The sequence below is a fragment of the Mus musculus genome, chromosome 11 (genome assembly GCF_000001635.26).
Source record: "Mus musculus strain C57BL/6J chromosome 11, GRCm38.p6 C57BL/6J".
Taxonomy (NCBI): Eukaryota; Metazoa; Chordata; class Mammalia; order Rodentia; family Muridae; genus Mus; species Mus musculus.
The window spans coordinates 63,240,887-63,250,801 of NC_000077.6; the positions used below are offsets into that span (position 1 = coordinate 63,240,887).

At 46.0% G+C, this 9,915-nt stretch overlaps 1 long non-coding RNA gene and 1 pseudogene across 3 annotated transcripts; both read right to left on the bottom strand.

The window, feature by feature from the left end:
- Positions 362–559, bottom strand: Gm12285 (predicted gene 12285; annotated as a pseudogene).
- Gm29851 lies at positions 6,411–9,194 on the bottom strand. Of its 3 annotated transcripts, none has more exons than XR_388736.2 (4): positions 9,044–9,194; positions 8,415–8,457; positions 8,104–8,203; positions 6,411–6,977 (listed from the first exon to the last, which is right to left on the bottom strand). It is a non-coding gene; the product is annotated as a predicted gene, 29851 (long non-coding RNA). The 3 variants fall into 3 exon arrangements; XR_388734.2 differs by having other exon boundaries at positions 8,415–8,462; XR_001780235.2 differs by lacking the exon at positions 8,104–8,203 and having other exon boundaries at positions 8,415–8,462.
- Between the last annotated feature and the right edge of the window lie 721 nt (positions 9,195–9,915).

Below are 9,915 nucleotides of genomic sequence, written 5' to 3' on the forward strand. Positions count from 1 at the left end.
ACCTTACTTTATTACACAAAGGAAAAGAAAAACCTAGATTCTAAGCAGATCTATTAAACATGAGATGCTTAAATTTGACATTTCTGTGTTATTTCCCTTAGTTCTGGTCTTCCTTTATATTTCTAGTTTTTTCATTTGTTTGTTTGGCTTCTCCTCCTCCTCTTCCTCTTCCTCCTCCTTTACCTCCTCTATCTCCTTCTTCCTCTTCCCCTTCTGCTTTCTTACCATGCAACAAAAAAGTGTTATAACATTTTAAACAGAGGTTCAGCTATTACTGAAACTTGTAATTTCTAAACTTAAATTGGGGCAAATGGCTAGAGTGCAGAGTAATGTCATCACTGCCCACTGGGAATGCAGACTGAAGAATGAATAGTCACCCCTCAGATGGAGGACTAGGTGTAGGGCCAACTCTTTGTGGATGTTGTTGTGACCATCTTCCAGCTGCTTGCCAGCAGAGATGAAACTCTGCACGTCAGAGGGGATGTCCTCTTTATCCTGGATCTTGGCCTTCACGTTCTTGATGGTGTCACTGGGCTCCGCCTCCAGGATGATGGTCTTTTCTGGCCAGGGTCTTTATGAAGATTTGCATTCTGACCTGTTATCGATTGTGATGAAACCACAAAGCATCAAGTGTGTTGAAACATCAAGATGCAAGAATCGCCGCGCCTGACACAGCCTCTTGCCACTTCTTTCTAGTTCTTATTTCCACGAGTTATTCTTATCAATTTCTCAAAACCCTTTCTAAAATGGGGTGGACTGTAAACAACAAATGAGTGCTTGAGCTGGAGAGGGTGGCCTTGTGCTGTGTGCTCCATGAGAAGGAAGCCTTTCCACTCAAGAGGTGGTTTCCCCCACTGAGGCTTTCCACAGTGTTTCTCTGTCCATGTGTCTTTAAGCTGTTGGGTACATCTGTGGATGTTCCGTTTCTCCCAACTAGATGATACATTTTTTTCTGGGGTGGAGGCTGTCTTTTATTTCTTTTACAATCTCCCGCTGATCCCGAAACACTTGTCTACACATGGGTGGTGCTGGTGGTGGTGGGCAGTAGGGGAAGAGGGCCAAATGTGGCTCTCTAGGAAACACGTGGAGCTGATGAACAGCACATGTCCCTTCCTGCTTACAGGGTGGCTCTGATCAACTTTTCTACAGTTGTTCCAAAGCGGCTGGCTTGGGATGGTTCAGATTGCCAGCTTGAAAGAAAAGTGTGACACACCACGGCAGGGGATTAAGTACTGAGCCCTTTGAGGGGCATCTCCAGCACCTGGGGTGTCTCAGGGCTTAGGGCTTTTCTTTTCAAGTCTCTTCTACCTGCAGACACAGGGCTGGAAAGGGCAGAGTTAGGACCTGAGGGGCTCACATGGTAGCATGTTTCCAGGCTTGCTGGGAACCAGGTATCACAATTAACACTGTGACCAGATGCATCAAGAAGAGATATAGTATCCCCTAGGCATAGACTGCTAGGGACTGGGGCCCATTTGAGATGAAGCTGCTGTTCCAAAGCTGACAGGACCTCCTGGCTCCCCCTCCTACTGAGCCCCTTGCCTGGCAAGCATACACTTAGGTCAAGCAGGCCAGAGAGGAGCTAACTCCAACCCCAACCTCAATACAAAATGTCCAGGATGCATCACCTGCTCATCCCATCTGCCCCTGCCTGTTTTCTTGATGTTTATACTTGGCCCCTGCCGTGGTGCCAGGGTCTCCTTGTGCTGTCCTTGTCCCCAGTGCTATTTCTTTCTAACACACTTTCTAAACTGCTGGTGGAAGAAAATACATGAATGGTGAACAGGACAGTGATGGCATGGTGGGGACTCCCATTCTGCAGAGCCACCATGACACTTACACTACACTGCTTTAAGCCTCCTCTGGTGACCTGGTCTCTGTTTACCTCCCACCTTCCCATACCCCCTTTTCTCCTGGCACAGAGTCCCTGTCGAATGTGCCAACCTTCTTTTCTCTTTGCCTGTTCATGGTCTCTGTTGTTGGTGTAGAATGTCCTTTCTCTCTTCATTTTCTAGATGACAGATTACCTTAAGCCTGAACCTAACACAATGACTCCCTAATCATCTGAGTAAGACATAGCTCTGTGTCTCATGTGTGACCTAGGTAGATCTTGGTTATGGCACAGATCCCCATGTCTGGCAATTGCATGAGAGCTTCTTGGTCAGCCCAGTAGTCAGAGATCCTGTGCGTGTTGAGGGAGTTTGTTTCCTGAGATGTTTTACACAATAGAGAGTGATATCATTGCTATTTAGATCCCTGGCTGGTGTGTGATTATTGAGGGGACCCACTTCAGAGAAGGTATGTTAAATAAATAAATAAATAAATAAATAAATAAATAACGAAGGGTTGAAGAGGTGACTCAGTGATTAAGAGTACTTGTTCAATTCCCAGCACCCACACGATGGCTCACAACCCTCTCTAATTCCAATTCTAGAGGATTTGATGCCTTCTTCTGGTCATTTTGTGTACTTGGCGTGCAAGCAATACACATACATACATACATACATACATACATACATACATACATACATACGAGCAAAGCTCTCATGCACTTAAAATGAAATATGTCTTTTTAAAAAGTGATTAGAACAAATCAAGGGGTCATTTGGTATACTCCTGTGCAGTACAAGCATGAGGGCCCACATTCAGATTCCCAGAATGCAGGTGAAGATGGACTTCTGGGTTTCGCAGGAGAGCCTGCCTTAGTATGCTAGGTAGAAGGTGCTTGAAGAAGAGATCAGATGTCAACAGCCCAAAGAAAGAACAGAGCAGAATCTGGGTAGGCAGCTTGTCCAGCAAGCTCTTTCCTAAAGGTCCCTCCGTCTGGGGGGGCTGCTTTGGGGAGTCAGAACCTTGGTTTTGAATTGGCAGCACTGCCGGGCTTCCTACAGGGAACACCCACAGGACAAGAGTGGATACTGCAAAATCTCTTTCAACAGCAGCCACACAGTGATGGAGTGACTTGGGATTTTTCAATGGAAGATATCATATCTAGTAATTCCTACCTTCGGTGTTCATTTTCCCACATAGAAACAAGGACCCCTCACAGTGGCGGGGGACTCTCCCTGAGCTCCGCCTAGGGATTCCATACAGGAAGAACACCCAGTCCTTTTTTTTTTTTTTTTTTTTTTTTTTGTAAGATTGGCACACACAGCTTCTTGGCAACGCTACAGATTTAGCCCAGGAGTATAAATTATCGACAGAGGTTTGAGACTGCGCCAATCAGTTAGGCTTCTGGAAAAACTGGCTTTGAAAGCCTACAGGGTCAAACATCAAACAGGAATGTTCTACATCGCTCTTCCCCTTTCCTCTCACCAGGTTTTAATCATCCTTGAGTGGCCAAGATAGACACAGACCGTGCTCTCTGTCAGTACCGTGAAGTGCAGTGCAATGCAGTGCAGTGCCTTTTTCTTTTTAAAAGAGGGGGCACCCCTGTGGATCGTTCACCAAAATGTATACATTCCTCCCACCCCACTGTCATTTTTCCCTCTGGGTGTAGGAAGGATCAAGGCTGCATGCTGACTCCTGAATTGACTCACGGGGGTGAAAACCCCTTTTTGTGACCATTGCCTGAACTCTTAATCCAGGTCGAGAGCTGTGTGACTTCATCTTAGATGCAGATTCACTCCCGTACCCTTTGCATGCTGGGAACCCATGCTTCGAGCTCACTGGGGCAGAGCTAATGCATGTCATCTTAGAATCCACTCCATCCACTGTGAAGCTCAAAGAACACTTTTTGCTGGTGCGGTGCGTGAAGTTCTAGCGTGGCAGGGATTGTGATGCCGTTGATCTGGGGACTGGGAGCCGTGGCACTGCACTGGAGCAGTCTCACCACACTGTAAATCTACGGGCTGTCAAAAGGCTTTCCCGTTGCACTCACACTGGCATTCATGGTCTGGGAGTGGCAGTTGAGGAATAACAGTAAGTATAATGGGTGTAAAAGATGGTACCCTTCCCATAGGAGAGACGGCCATGTCTGTTTTGCACATCAAAGATACTGTTTTCAGAATTTATAAAACTCAGGGTCAAAGCAGCCATGTCAAAGAAGCTGTAAGATAAAACAAGCACCCCCATCCCCATCCTCCAACCCCTGCAGATATTCTAGAGCAGTGGTTCTCAACCCGTGGGCCACGATCCCTTCAGAGGCTACTTATCAGATATCCTGCCTGTCAGATATTTATTATTCATAACAGTAGCAAAATTACAGTTACTAAGTAGCAACGAAATAATTTTACGCTTGGGGGGGGGGGGTCACCACAGTATGACACACTGTGTTAAAGAATCTCAGGACTAGGAAGGTTCTAGGGTATGCTCATGCGAGCCACTGGGCTGTCCAGGCACTGTGGGCCCGAGTTTCTGCACTGTGATACTGTGTGTGTGGCCTGGCTTTAGGTGGTCAGGGCTGGGGTGTGCTGCCGCCTTGCTGGCTAGTTCACTGTGGCTACTCTCTTTCCTGTTCCTGTACCATACACGCTCTGAAGAGCAGAGCTGAGACTGAAGGGAAGGAAGGGTCAGACTACAGCACAATGAGGCTTAAAGGTCTGGATTTTTAATCATCGTAACGGCTAGCCACAGACCCATTCTCCTAAGACTGTTGAACAGGCATTGCTCCAAGAGGACCTTTGTTTCTCTGAGCCGTGTATTTGAGGATCAGTGTCATCTCCCAGTTTACCTGTGTGGGCTAATGTCCTCCTGGGGCAGAGAGCGTGGAGAGATGTTTTAGGGAAACACAGAGCTTCTTGGTTCTGAGGTAAAATGTGATTTAAGACTGGATCTGACTGGGACATGCATGCGCAGGACATCAAGCACACTCTGTATTAGCCCAGGGGTCAGCTTCACGCTTTGACATGGAAATTTACCCAGGACGCCATGGCTGAGAAAACTGTGTGGTGGATACGGGGGGTGGGGGTGGGGGGGGTGGGGGGTGGCAGGGCACTATGTGCCTTCTGTTTTTGCAGTTTTCTGTAAATCTAGAAGAAAACGATCTAACATTTACAGTTGTATTTGACTAAACAGATTATGACCTTGGATTGGGGGCATGGGGCAGTGTTGTTGAACAACATGAAACCACCCAGAAACTAGTACAATCCACAAATGTCTTTTAACTAAAAGTAATCTACCAAGGTTAATTTCTTAGCTTTGGCAAGTCTAACTCTTCTATAGGATGTTCATATAAGAGGAAACTGAGTAGAAGGCCCAGCAGTAGTGAGAAGTTCTGCACTAGGAGCGAAATCCTAATTAACACTGGTACTTTATCACCGAACTTCTTTCCCTCGAAATAATGACTTACAAATTGACAAGCGCCTACGCCCATGGACTATCCCAGCCTCCACAAGGAGGACAATTCTATGTTCTCACAGTGGACTTCCTGGCCCTGTGGGGGCTACCCTCTTCCTCTCAGCCTTCCTCTGTTGGTTTCTGTGCTTCCCCTGCCCCCCTGTGAATAAATCTGGTTAATTTCTTGACGTTGCATGTTGGATTAACTTCGTAGCAGCACATGTTGGCTGTGCATGATTAGTCAGGCCCTTTGAAAGGCTGCTGAATCATTCAACCAGCAGCATCCTGGCAGGGGATTAATTGTGTGCAGCTGAGGTGCTGTGAGCAGCTCCTTTTTATTTCTGCAAGGAAGCTGCTGAGAAAGCCCTTGAAAGCAGGAAGAGCCCCTAAGCAGCAGACTTCGGGCAGCCCACTAGAACTAAAAGAAGGAATCACTCTAAGGCAATTAAAAAGGCCATCCCTCGTTTATTTCTCATTAGAGAGACACTATTGATACAGAATGAACGGGTTCTCTTAGTAAAGTGGTTGCATTGAGTCTAGTGAGAGAATGGATGATCAGAAATGATCACAAGTCAATTAAGCATTAAATCCCACCCCCTCACACCTGGCTTCTGCTTGTCTTCTTTGTTCTACATTGACTTTTGTTTATGTTCAAGGAAATGCAACATTCTACCTTTTATTGGAAGTACAGTACCGAATTCCACCCCTCTACAAAGGCATGTTTCCTTCAGATGTTGTTTTAATGTTTGTTTGGTGTTTTGGGTTTGATCGGTCTTGTGTTTGCACTGGCTGGCCTGGAACTTGCTGTGTAGACCAGGTGAGCCTCGATGAACTTGGCTGCAATCCTTCTGTCTCTGCTCTTAGGGTGCTGGGATTACTAGAGCCCTCCACCACGCATGGCCTTGTTTCCTTAACTTTTTATTGTCCTGGGGAATGATTTTAAAGTGAACACAACCCGCTTGGAGCGGTGGTGGAGACAGGAGGCAGACTTCCTTTGTTCTGCTCTTGTAGGAGCCATGATGGATTCTGTCTTTCCACCCTCTCTGTGTCCTCCATTGTCCCAAATGTGATCCAGCCTTTGCCAACAGGTTTCAAAGAGGACCCCAAGGCTCACTGCCTGACTCTGTCACCTATCATGTATCATAAGGGCAGGCTTCAAAGACATTGACTGGAAGCTTCCCACAAAGGAAGTGCACAAATATAGCGTTGTAAAAATTCTCTCTCTCTTCCTTCCCCTGAATAGTTTTAGATATTTAATATGGATGGTCCTTCTATATTGTTCCCTAATGTATCTAAAAAAAGCCACACACAAAGCCAGATAAACTCTACAACAGAGACAGAATTCTTTCATTTAACCAATGCACAGATTATACGGTGTGGGTGCTTCATTCACCTTTCACAGCAAAGCTCTTTCAAGTGGTTATCATTTCTCATTTGCTTCTACATGTGCCCAGAGCTGGCACTTACATGGTGCTATGACTTAGCAGGTGGGGGATCTCCATAAAGGTTTAGCCAATGTCTATGTGCCACCAAAGCAAGAGCCAAAGCTGGTAAGTAGTGATTAGATAACCATGAACGAAGCAGTCAATAGGCCTCATGGGGACCAGGTTGGTTGATGCTGATGCTGATGCTGATGCTGTACAGTTTTCCATTTCCATTTTCATGTATTGGGAAAGTTGATAGAAGGACATTAGCTTGATCTACAGAGGAGAGAAGAAGATGATGTGTGACCCAGGGTTGTTAGATGCTTCTTAAGTGTCCTGATTGATAAGCCCAGAAGTTTAAGAAGGGAACCAAATTCTCACTGACCAGTCAGGAGCAATGTGCCCACAAAAGTTTCACCAGAACAGCGGCTACCAGAGAAGTAAAGACTTAAGGGTCCTTTGAAAAGTCAGCTATGGTGGATAGTGTTTTCCTGAAGTGGACACAGGTGACGCTAAGACAAACTCATGAAGGATCATTTGGCTGAAACAGACACAGGAGAGAGGGTGTTCTGCTAAAACAAACATGTGAAAGGACATGTGATGAAGGATTCTTTGACGATAACACACATGCATTGGTCTGCCTTATATTGTGTAGTTGAGCTCCATTTGTGGGGACTCCATAGAAAGACACACACCAAAAAACTTTTGATGGTGTGCTACAGTTTCTTACTGCCTCTGCAGACTCGGGCTGATTGACAGAGTGATAATTAGCTGAGACAGACTAATGTGCTGAGGCAAGACGTGTACTGAGACAAGATGTGAAGGACATCTGGTGTTGGGAGGGAATATAATAAAAACTGGATGGACAGTGATGGAGATTGAGCTAGGCATACTAAAGAGCTAACTGTGCAACAATGGTTGGCCTCACATCTTTGTTGATCTTTGCTGTCACAGTGAGACGCCCAGCCAAGAATTTCTCCTGACATTCCTGCTGGTCCCTCCTGTTGTTGACTGGTGTTGAGGCTGAGGCCTGGCTGTCTCTTCTGGGTAGTGCCACCGCTGCTGATTCCTGTTTGCTATCCTGATTCTACTGAACTGGACTAATGGTGATCCATAAAATGTTTAGGGATGGATCAAGCTGTAGCTATAGATCTGTGAACTGTACTGTCCATTTCCAGACAACACTGACAAGATTTTTTCCAAAGAACCATTTCTAAACAGGTCCACTTCCCCTGTATCCTTTCTTTCCCACTACCTCTGGTGGGTGGTGGGTGAAATGGAGGTTAAAGCATTTAAGAATCATCATTAAAAGTAGACTGTAAAAAAGATTAGTGTTACACATCAGTGTCTGTGAATGGCTGCAGGGGCTCAATGACTGCAAGGTCAACATCCAGGTCCTCACCTTCACTGTGTTGCTGAGCTCATCCATGGGATAGCTAGAGTATATTACAGCCTTTCTCCACGAGTCTGTACCAGGTGTGTTGGCGAGGAGGTGTGTCACACTGATGCAAGGTGGAGGCAGGAAGAAACAAGGAAGGCCATAGTAGACGAGAAGCAGCAAATGAACTGGGTGAGAGTGCTACATGCAAGGGGAGCTGTGGAGTCACCCCTGCCCCGCCCCCCCCCCAAAGCCATAGGCTAGATGACTCTGCAGACTAAAGCAGTAGGGAAGGACAGACTCTAAATGAGCAATTCACTTTCCTGGGACTTTACCTCATCTCTCCAGCAAAGTAGTAACGTGCAGCATTGGGTCCTCCTGTGCTGACATGGAGAGTTGAAAATTGGTGAGAACAATGGATTTTCCAGAAACATAACTTTAGAATCATGAAGAAGCCAGGGACAGTTATAGCCTGGAGTTGGTCACAGTACCAACCAGTTCACATAAATCAGTATGCTCATGTGTATACACACCACACACCAAATAAACATACAGATAGATACATATGCATGACATACCAGACAGACAGACATAACACACACACACACACACACACACACACACACACAAAACTGCCATCAGACATGTATGACATAGCTACATACACACATCTACATATATACTCTACACTCACAACCTCACAGAATACTCTCTCTGTCTCTTTTGTCTCTATCTCTGTCTCTCTCTTACACACAGACACACACACATATTCACACATAGACCCAACCCACACACACCTACTACACCCCATTCTGTCTATCTCTGTCTCTCTTACACACACACACACACACACACACACACACACACACACACACACTCATACATAGACACAACCCACACCTCACACAATCCTGCCATACCTCACCCCCAACACCTACACCCTCAGCCCATGGCTTGCCACTACCTGTAGCTTTAAACACTTTCTCATAATGGCATCCTGCATGTGCCGCCAAGAGGGTATCTTTCCTGTTGGGAGAAGGCAGCAGAGATCACTCCTACCCTTTCCAGCTTTCTTTCTCAGACTCCTAACTTCCCAGTGCACAGCTGAGAGTTAAAGAGAAACACAATGAATATATTTCAAATAATGGGATTTTCATGTGTATGCTTCTGGGATAATGGTCGCCAATATGCCCCTGGGAACAAATTAACTGTGAAGGTTTGCATCAGCAGCTGGGATTTCCTGCAGAATTTGCTTTGAAAGAGCAAATATGCGTGTGCAGAGGGGCTGCTTTGTAGATTTTTCTCTCTGCCCAAGTCTTGCCTCTTCCTTAATCACCTGGATTGATTCCATAAAAACCCAAATGGTTGTAGTTCACTGAAAAGCCTTTCTAAAGCACGTGCCTCGTCCTGTGATGATGTATAATTAATCACCTCTGGGCAAGGCAAACAAGTCAAGGTGGCTCTTAAAGACTCTGCCCCTCTTTCTCCTTCAGTTCCTGTCTTGTTCTTGTCGGAAGCATCTGCTGTTGTCTTCTGATTTTCTCAGCTGCAAGCCTAATGTGACCATGTACGCTCATGCGAGGCTCCTCGCAAACACTATTGTCTTCCCTGGGTACTAAACCAAGTCCACAGAACAAAAGGGTACACAGCAGAGAAGTGTGTGCATATAAAATGGACATGGCCCAAATCTCTGCAGCTCCAGCCACCTTACAAGATCCCATCCCCTTCTTCGTTTGAGATTCCAGATGCAATAGCCCTGTAGTCATCCCACCTCCCTGGAAAAATACCTGCTGGGGCAGTGTGCTTGTCTGGAGATACCTGAATGTCGAGCTCTCT